The sequence below is a fragment of the Ovis canadensis genome, chromosome 8, assembly GCF_042477335.2.
Source record: "Ovis canadensis isolate MfBH-ARS-UI-01 breed Bighorn chromosome 8, ARS-UI_OviCan_v2, whole genome shotgun sequence".
NCBI lineage: Eukaryota > Metazoa > Chordata > Mammalia > Artiodactyla > Bovidae > Ovis > Ovis canadensis.
The window spans coordinates 27,280,332-27,288,900 of NC_091252.1; the positions used below are offsets into that span (position 1 = coordinate 27,280,332).

The 8,569-nt window shown below is 38.9% G+C and overlaps 1 pseudogene; it reads left to right on the top strand.

The window, feature by feature from the left end:
* Positions 1 to 1,688: 1,688 nt before the first annotated feature.
* On the top strand, positions 1,689 to 2,699 carry LOC138445074 (histone-lysine N-methyltransferase SETMAR-like; annotated as a pseudogene).
* Positions 2,700 to 8,569: the final 5,870 nt, after the last annotated feature.

Sequence of the window (8,569 nt, forward strand, 5' to 3'; positions counted from 1 at the left end):
AGGGAAAAAAAAATCTATTAAAAAAAATTTCAAAAACCCACCCAAGTAAGCAAGATTGACTCAGAAATCTAAGACATCTGAACAGGAGCCAGATGTGTAGGTAAAATTCATCATCTTAAACCATTTGATTCACACGTGTCCTTTCTCTGACAAGACAAGACAAGGCAAACAGCATCCAACAGCATTCCTCTGTTTTTTCTTTTGTTGTTTGCCAGTTAATTTTTATTCACGGGAAATGCCAATTTTCCACATGCTATTCAGTGTGGTGTATTTGTTTGAAAAGAAGCAAAGCAAAAGAACTAAAGATGCTTAGGACTTAACTCATTCCTCCCTACTTTGCCCTCCTCCTCCCCAACAAGCCCTCTTTCTTCCCAACTTAGTGAGAAACAAAAGCAAACCCATTCAGCTTCAGAACTTGAACCCCTGCCAGGTGAAATATTTGAGTGAGGCTTATCCTGTACCGGGTCACACTGTATAGGTGGGCCTCGTTAAGTGGTTTTTGTTGGCTACTCTGTTTATTATGACTTCGGAGTCACACCCTTGGTGCCAAAGTACAGCTCTGCAAAGTGTGTGTGTGGGTGTGGAATGTGTGTGCTTTGTTTCAGAATGTAGAGCTAAAGAAAATCTGTAGTTTTAGGCATTTGGGAAACATTATTGCAGAATACAATTAATCCAAAATGAACCCTTACTCACATTTGGTCTTTACCTTGTGTACCTGGGAGTCAGGTATACACTTCCTTCCTTTTGCATTCCCTTCATTTTTCCCTAAGAGATAAGCTGGGGGTGCGGGGCAGTGGACAGGGGAGCTTGACCCCTTGACTCAGTACAGGTTGCAAAGTCAAGATAACAAGCAAGAGTACAAAACAAAACTTTCATCTTGAATTCTTTTGCCTGCACCACCAGACAAGTTTCTGCCTGGGGAAACATGGCAAGGTAATGTGAGTACTGCGATCCAAAAATTCTTACAGGAGGCACAACATCTCTCTAAAGTGACTTAATCTACCAGGAAGGATTCCTTTGCCTAGTCTTGGCACAGAGTAGGAGCAGTGATCAGAACACATTAAACCAATACAATTCAGCACATTTGCTAATGAAAAGAGCCTAAATAAAACTCTGGAATCCAAACCATTTTGTAGGTTTTAGATGATTGATAGCACATGAAATCCAAATATATTGGGATGTAAACATGCTCCTTAGATTTCTAGCAGTTACGTTAATAGGGAAGACCAATGCTTTGTTATTGAGATCATATACTCTGCAGCATTTTAGAACTGGAATATGTGACTTCAGGATTACCTGGTTCAACTCCTTCATTTTACTGATGAAGAAACTGAGGCACAACCAGCTTAAAAGTGATTTACTAAATATCAGTCACATGGTTAGCTAATAATGAGTGGGTTTTATGTGGTTCTTCTGATAGTCAACTCAACTCATCAAATTTTGTGGTCTCCCTTTTAGATGAAAATAACTTTTCTTAACAATGTAAGAAAGGAGAAAATTGCACCAAATTAGGTTGGTGCGAAAGTGATCACCATTTTGCATTGTTGAACTTTGCTGTTTGATATTGGAATACGTACTTAAACAAATGTGGTCATGTTATATGGCATTTTATGGGTGTTTCTCACATTACTTTTTTACTAATGACTTATCACTTCCTGCATATTTTATGTTTATTTTAGACTAGGGAAATGATGTTAGACAAAAAGCAAATTTGAGCAATTTTTTTTATTCGAGTTCAAATTGGGTCATAAAGCAGCAGAGACAACCTGCAACATCAATAATGCTTTTGGCCCAGGAACTGCTAATGAACATATAGTGCATTGGTGGTTCAAGAAGTTTTGCAAAGGAGACGAGAGTCTTGAAGATGAGGAATGCAGTGGCTGGCCACTGGAAGTTGACAAAGGCCAACTTAGAGCCTTCATCAAAGCTGATCCTCCAACAACTACCAGAGATGTTGTCGAAGAACTCAATGTCCACCATTCTCTGGTCATTCAGCATTTGAAGCAAATTGGAAGGGTGAAAAAGCTCAGTAAGTGGGTATCTCATGAGCTGACCAAAAAAAAAAAAAAAAAAAGGAAGGAAGAAAAAGACCCCACATCTGTTTGAAGTATCCTCTTCTCTTATTCTATGCAACAACAAGGAATCATTTCTAGATTGGATTGTGACATGCTATGAAAAGTGGATTTCATACGACAGCCAGTGATGACCGCCTCAGAGGCTGGACCAAGAAAAAGCTCCAAAGCACTTCCTAGAACCAAACTTGCACCCGAAAAAGTTAATGGTCACTGTTTGGTAGTCTGCTGCCCATCGGATCCACTACAGCTTTCTGAATCCCAGTGAAACCATTACATCTGAGAATCACTGGAAACTGCAAGGTCTGCAGCCATCATTGGCCAACAGAAAGGGCCCAATTCTTCTCCACGACAATGCAAGTCATGCAACCAACACTTCAAAAGTGGAATGCATTGGGTTAAAAATTTTTGCCTCATCTGCCATTTTCATCTGCCACTGACTACCACTTCTTCAAGCATCTTGACAATTTCTTACAGGAAACATGCCTCCACAACCAGCAGCAGGCAGAAAATGCTTTCCAAGAGTTTTTTGAATCCTGAAGCACAGATTTTTATTCTATAGGAGTAAACAAACTTATCTCTTACTGGCAAAATTGTGTTGATTGTAATGGTTCCTATATTGATTAATAAAGATGTGTTTAAGCACATTTTAATGATTTAAAATTCATGGTCCAAAATTGCAATTATGTTTGCACCAACCTAAAATATATGTCACAATCCTTACTTTTAAAACAGAATAATGAAGGAGTTAGACAAGTATAAATAAAGCTATCTGTAATGCAAAATAAATGAAGCATAAACTTCAATAGGGTTCAAAGGATGAGGAGAAGAAATTATCAAGAATTTCTTGCTATTCTATACTGTAATCATTCTTCCCTCACAATTACAATAAGGCAATGACCTTAAAAGGATCTCAAAAAATCCATTGAGCTCATCAGGTAGCTATCCAAATAAAGGGTGACCAATTTATATCTTAGGATGTAAAACTCTTCTGAGTATGGATATACTTCTTGAAGCAAGAGGGGTAAAACTGATATTATAATAAAAGAGCACTCCATTTTAAAGTGTTCTGTTGAAAATCTGAAATGAGAACAATATAAATAAATATCACCACTTTCAAAGCACCAAATAATTTTTTTCTCTTAGCAATAAAAATAATCCATGATATATTTCTTTGAAAATTTTACACTCTGTTATTATTTATTATATTGGTTACCTTTGGACAAAATCTAATAACTTATGACCTTAATAATATCTTACATAGTCTAACATAATATAATTCATTAGACTTTTATAGGGTCATTTTTGCAAAGTATTATGACCAGTTTATATCTACCTGTATTTGTTACCCCCTTAAATTCAGAATTTTCTACAGGTTTCATAAGCAAAGTCCAAACTCTGTAATTGAAGTCATCAACAGAGATGGTGAATGGCAGCCATCTTTATATGAAATTATCCTTTCCTAAGAAGAACATCATTAGAGAATCCAACTTAGTTTAAACAGAAAATGAACCAATCTCATCACATGAACCACAGCCTTGTCTAACTCAATGAAATTATGGGTCATGCTGTATCAGTTCAGTTCAGTCACTCAGTCATGTCCGACTCTTTGCCACCCCATGAATCTCAGCACGCCAGGCCTCCCTGTCCATCACCAACTCCTGGAGTTCACCCAAACTCATGTACATCGAGTCAGTGATGCCATCCAGCCACTTCATCCTCTGTCGTCCCCTTCTCCTCCTGCCAGCAATCCCTCCTGGCATCAGGGTCTTTTCCAATGAGACAACTCTTTGCATGAGGTGGCCAAAGTATTGGAGTTTCAGCCTCAGCATCAGTCCTTCCAGTGAACACCCAGGACTGGTCTCCTTTAGGATGGACTGGTTGGATCTACTTGCAGTCCAAGGGACTCTCAAGAGTCTTTTCCAATACCACAGTTCAAAAGCATCAATTCTTTTGTGCTCAGCTTTCTTCATAGTCCAACTCTCACATCCATACATGACCACAGGAAAAACCATAGCCTTGACTAGATGGACCTTTGTTGACAAAGTAATATCTCTGCTTTCAATATGCTATCTAGGTTGGTCATAACTTTCCTTCCAAGGAGTAAGTGTCTTTTAATTTAATGGCTGCAGTCACCATCTGCAGTGATTTTGGAGCCCCCCAAAATAAAGTCTGACACTGTTTCCACTGTTTCCCCATCTATTTCCCATGAAGTGATGGGACCAGATGCCATGATCTGAGTTTTCTGAATGTTGAGCTTTCAGCCAAAGTTTTCACTCTCCTCTTTCACTTTCATCAAGAGGCTCTTTAGTTCCTCTTCACTTTCTGCCATAAGGATGGTGTCATCTGCATATCTGAGGTTATTGATATTTCTCCTGGCCATCTTATGTCATGCTGTATAGTGCCACCCAAGATGGACAGGTCCTGGTGGAGAGTTCTGGCAAAATGTGGGCCGCTGGAGAAGGGAATGGCAAACCACTTCAGTATTCCTGCCTTGAGAACCCCATGAACAGTATGAAATGAACAGAGAAAGATGAACTCAGGTCGGTAGGTGCCCAATTGCTACTGAAGATGAGTGGAGAAATAACTCCAGAAAGGATGAAGAGATGGAGTCAAAGCAAAAACAACACCCAGTTGTGGATGTGACTGGTGATGGAAGTAAAGTCTGATGTTGTAAAGAGCAGTATTACATAAGAACTTCGAATGTTAGGTCCATGAATCAAGGCAAATTAGAAGTGGTCAAACAGGAGATGGCACAGTGAACATTGACCTTTTAGGAATCAGTGAACTAAAATGGACTATAATGAGTGAATTGAACTCAGATGACCATTCTATCTACCACTGCGGGCAAGAATCCCTTAGAAGAAATGGAGTAGCCATCATAGCCAACAAAAGAGTCCAAAATGCAGTACTTGGATGCAATCTCAAAAATGACAGAATGATCTGTTTGTTTCCAAGGCAAGTCATTCAGTATCACAGTAATCCAAGTCTATGCCCTAACCAGTAATGCTGAAGAAGCTGAAGTTGAATGGTTCTATGAAGACCTACAAGACCTTCTAGAACTAACAGCCAAAAAAGATGTCCTTTTCATTATAGGGGACTAGAATGCAAAAGTAGGAAGTAAAGAAATACCTGGAGCAACAGGCAAATGTGGCCTTGGAGTACAGAATGAAGCAGGGCAAAGGATAATAGGGTTTTGCCAAGAGAATGCACTGGTCATAGCAAACACCCTCTTCCAACTCAAGAGAAGACTCTACATATGGACATCACCAGATGGTCAATAGCAAAATCAAATTGATTATGTTCCCTGCAGCCAAAGATGGAGAAGCTGTATACAGTCAGCAAAAACAAGACTGGGAGCTCACTGTGGCTCAGATCATGAACTCCTTATTGCCAAATTCAGACTTAAGTTGAAGAAAGTAGGGAAAACCACTAAACCATTCACGTATGACCTAAATCAAATCCCTTATGATTATATAGTGAAAGTGACAAATAGTTTTAAGGGACTAGATCTGATAGACAGAGTGCCTGATGAACTATGGAATGAGGTTCTTGACATTGTACAGGAGGCAGGGATCAAGACCATCCCCAAGAAAAAGAAATTCAAAAAAGCAAAATGGCTGTCTGATGAGGCCTTACAAATAGCTGTGAAAAGGAGAGAAGCCAAAAGCAAAGGAGAAAAGGAAAGATATACCCATTTGAATACAGAGTTCCAAAGAATAGCAAGGTGAAATAAGAAAGCCTTCCTCAGTGATCAGTGCAAAGAAAAAGAGGAAAACAATAGAATGGGAAAGACAAGAGATCTCAAGAAAATCAGAGATAACAAGGGAACATTTCATGTAAAATTGGGCTCAATAAAGGACAGATTAAGAAGAGGGGCAAAAATACACAGAAGAACTATGCAAAAATGACCTTCACAACTCAGATAATCACGATGGTATGATCATCCACCTAGAGCCAGACATCCTGGAATGTGAAGCCAAGGGGGCCTTAGGAAGCATCACTACAAACAAAGCTAGTGGAGGTGATGGAATTCCAGTTGACATATTTCAAATCCTAAAAGATGATTCTGTGAAAGTGCTGCACTCAATATGCCAGCAAATTTGGAAAACTCAGCAGTGGCCACAGGACTGGGAAAGGTCAGTTTTCATTCCAATCCCAAAGACAGACAATGCCAAAGAATGCCCAAACTACTGCACAAATGCACTCATCTCACATGCTAGTAAAATAATGATCAAAATTCTCCAAGCCAGGCTTTAACAGTACAGAAACCATGAACTTTCAGATATTCAAGCTGAATTTAGAAAAGGCAGAGGAACCAGAAATCAACTTGCCAACCTCCTTTGGATCATCAAAAAAGCAAGGCAGTTCCAGAAAAACATCTACTTCTGCTTTATTGACTACACCAAAGCCTTTGACTGTGTGAATCAAAACAAACTGTGGATAATTCTTAAAGAGATGGAAATACCAGACCACCTGATCTACCTCCTGAGAAATCTGTATGCAGGTCAAGAAGCAACAGTTAGAACTGGACATGGAGCAAGAGACTGGTTTCAAATCAGGAAAGGAGTATGTCAAGGCTGTATATTGTCACCGTGCTTATTTAACTTATATGCAGAGTACATCATGAGAAATGCTGGGCTGGATGGACCAGCTGGAATTGAGATTGCTGGGGGAAATATCAATAACCTCAGATATGCAGATGACACCACCCTTATGGCAGAAAGTGAAGAAGAACTAAAGATCCTCTTGATGAAAGTGAAAGTGGAGAGTGAAAAAGTTGGCTTAAAACTCCACATTCAGGAAACTAAGATTATGTCATGTGGTCCCATTACTTCATGGCAAATAGATGGGGAAACAGTGGAGACAGTGGCTGACTTTATTTTTTGGGGCTCCAAAATCACGGCAGACGGTGACTTCAGCCATGAAATTAAAAGACTCTTAATCCTTGGGAGGAAAGTTATGACCAACCTAGACAGCATATTAAAAAAGCAGAGACAGAACTTTGCCAACAAAGGTCCATCTAGTCAAAGCTATGGTTTTCCAATAGTCATGTGTCGATGTGAGAATTGGACTATGAAAAAAGCTGAACGCAGAAGAATTGATGCTTTTGAACTGTGGTATTGGAGAAGACTCTTGAGAGTCCCTTGGACTGCAAGGAGATCCAACCAGTCCAATGTAAAGGAAATCAGTCCTGAATATGCATTGGAAGGACTGATACTGAAGCTTAAACTCCAATACTTTGGCCACCTGATGCAAAGAACTCATCATTTGAAAAGACCCTGATGATGGGAAAGATTGAAGGTGGGAAGAGAAGGGGATGACAGAGGATGAGATGGTTGAGGACATCACCGACTCGATGGACTAGAGTTTGAGGATACTCCAGGAGTTGGTGATGGACAGGGATGCCTGAAGTGCTGCAGTCCTGGGGTCACAAAGAGTCAGACACGACTGAGCAACTGAACTGAACTGAATTGAGTTCATCTTTAGATAAAATACTTGATTTCAATATTTATATATTAAAAAAGGACTATGATTAATAGCTCTTTTCCCAACTTGCTTTTCAAGTTATGTCTGATCAATTTTTTATTGAATACTCATTGGCCCTCCAAACACTAGAAAGTATATAGAATACTTAAGAAGAAAAACTCTAAAGTCACCTTAAGAAATTTATTTCCTGGAGAAGATATTGCAATGAATGTATAATCAGTATCAAACATATTTAAGAGTTCACCTAAACATTGTTAGAAATTGAACAATACCTGGGAAGAGGTTAATCAGTCCTGTCTGATACAGATCAACATTAAGGAACAATGAAAATCAAAGTAGCCAGTTTTGAAAAGGAAGAAAATAATCTCTTATTAATACAAATGTGAAATGAACTTCAACAGGCATCAATTTAGACATTCACAAAGTTAGTAGAGATATATTCTATACAATCTTATACAATAAATGATGATCAAGAGTACCTTCATCTTTTTCTTGTGCTTAGCTTTCTTTTTCTTCACACATCAAAGTACTGTAAACAATGCAAACAAAAAATAAGTTCTCACAAAATGGGCTTAAAATGAGTCTACCATTTCACATCAAGGGGAATGCAGCCACCAAAGTGAATGTGTGGAAAGGGCACTGGCCCCATTGTGCAAAGCAGTTCAGAGGGAAGCAAGCTCTTCAAGAAATCAAACAGCAGAGATGACATCCTCAAAGACTATATGTTGAAGAAAACCTAGAAAGAAGTAGGAATTCAGTAATAAATGCCAGAAGTAAAATTTGGACATCTCAGCTTGAACTAGCCGATACAGAATAATGAACAACCCACACTCAAAGGATGCATACTAGATTCTGGGACAATGTTTTTGGTCACACAGATTCTGGGTAAAAGTTCTCAAAAAATTTCTTAGAAAAGAAGAGGCATTGGAATTTTGGTGCCCACTGTGCCCAATTGACATAAATAACATGATGAAATCTGGTTGGCTTATAACGTGCCACTCTGTTCT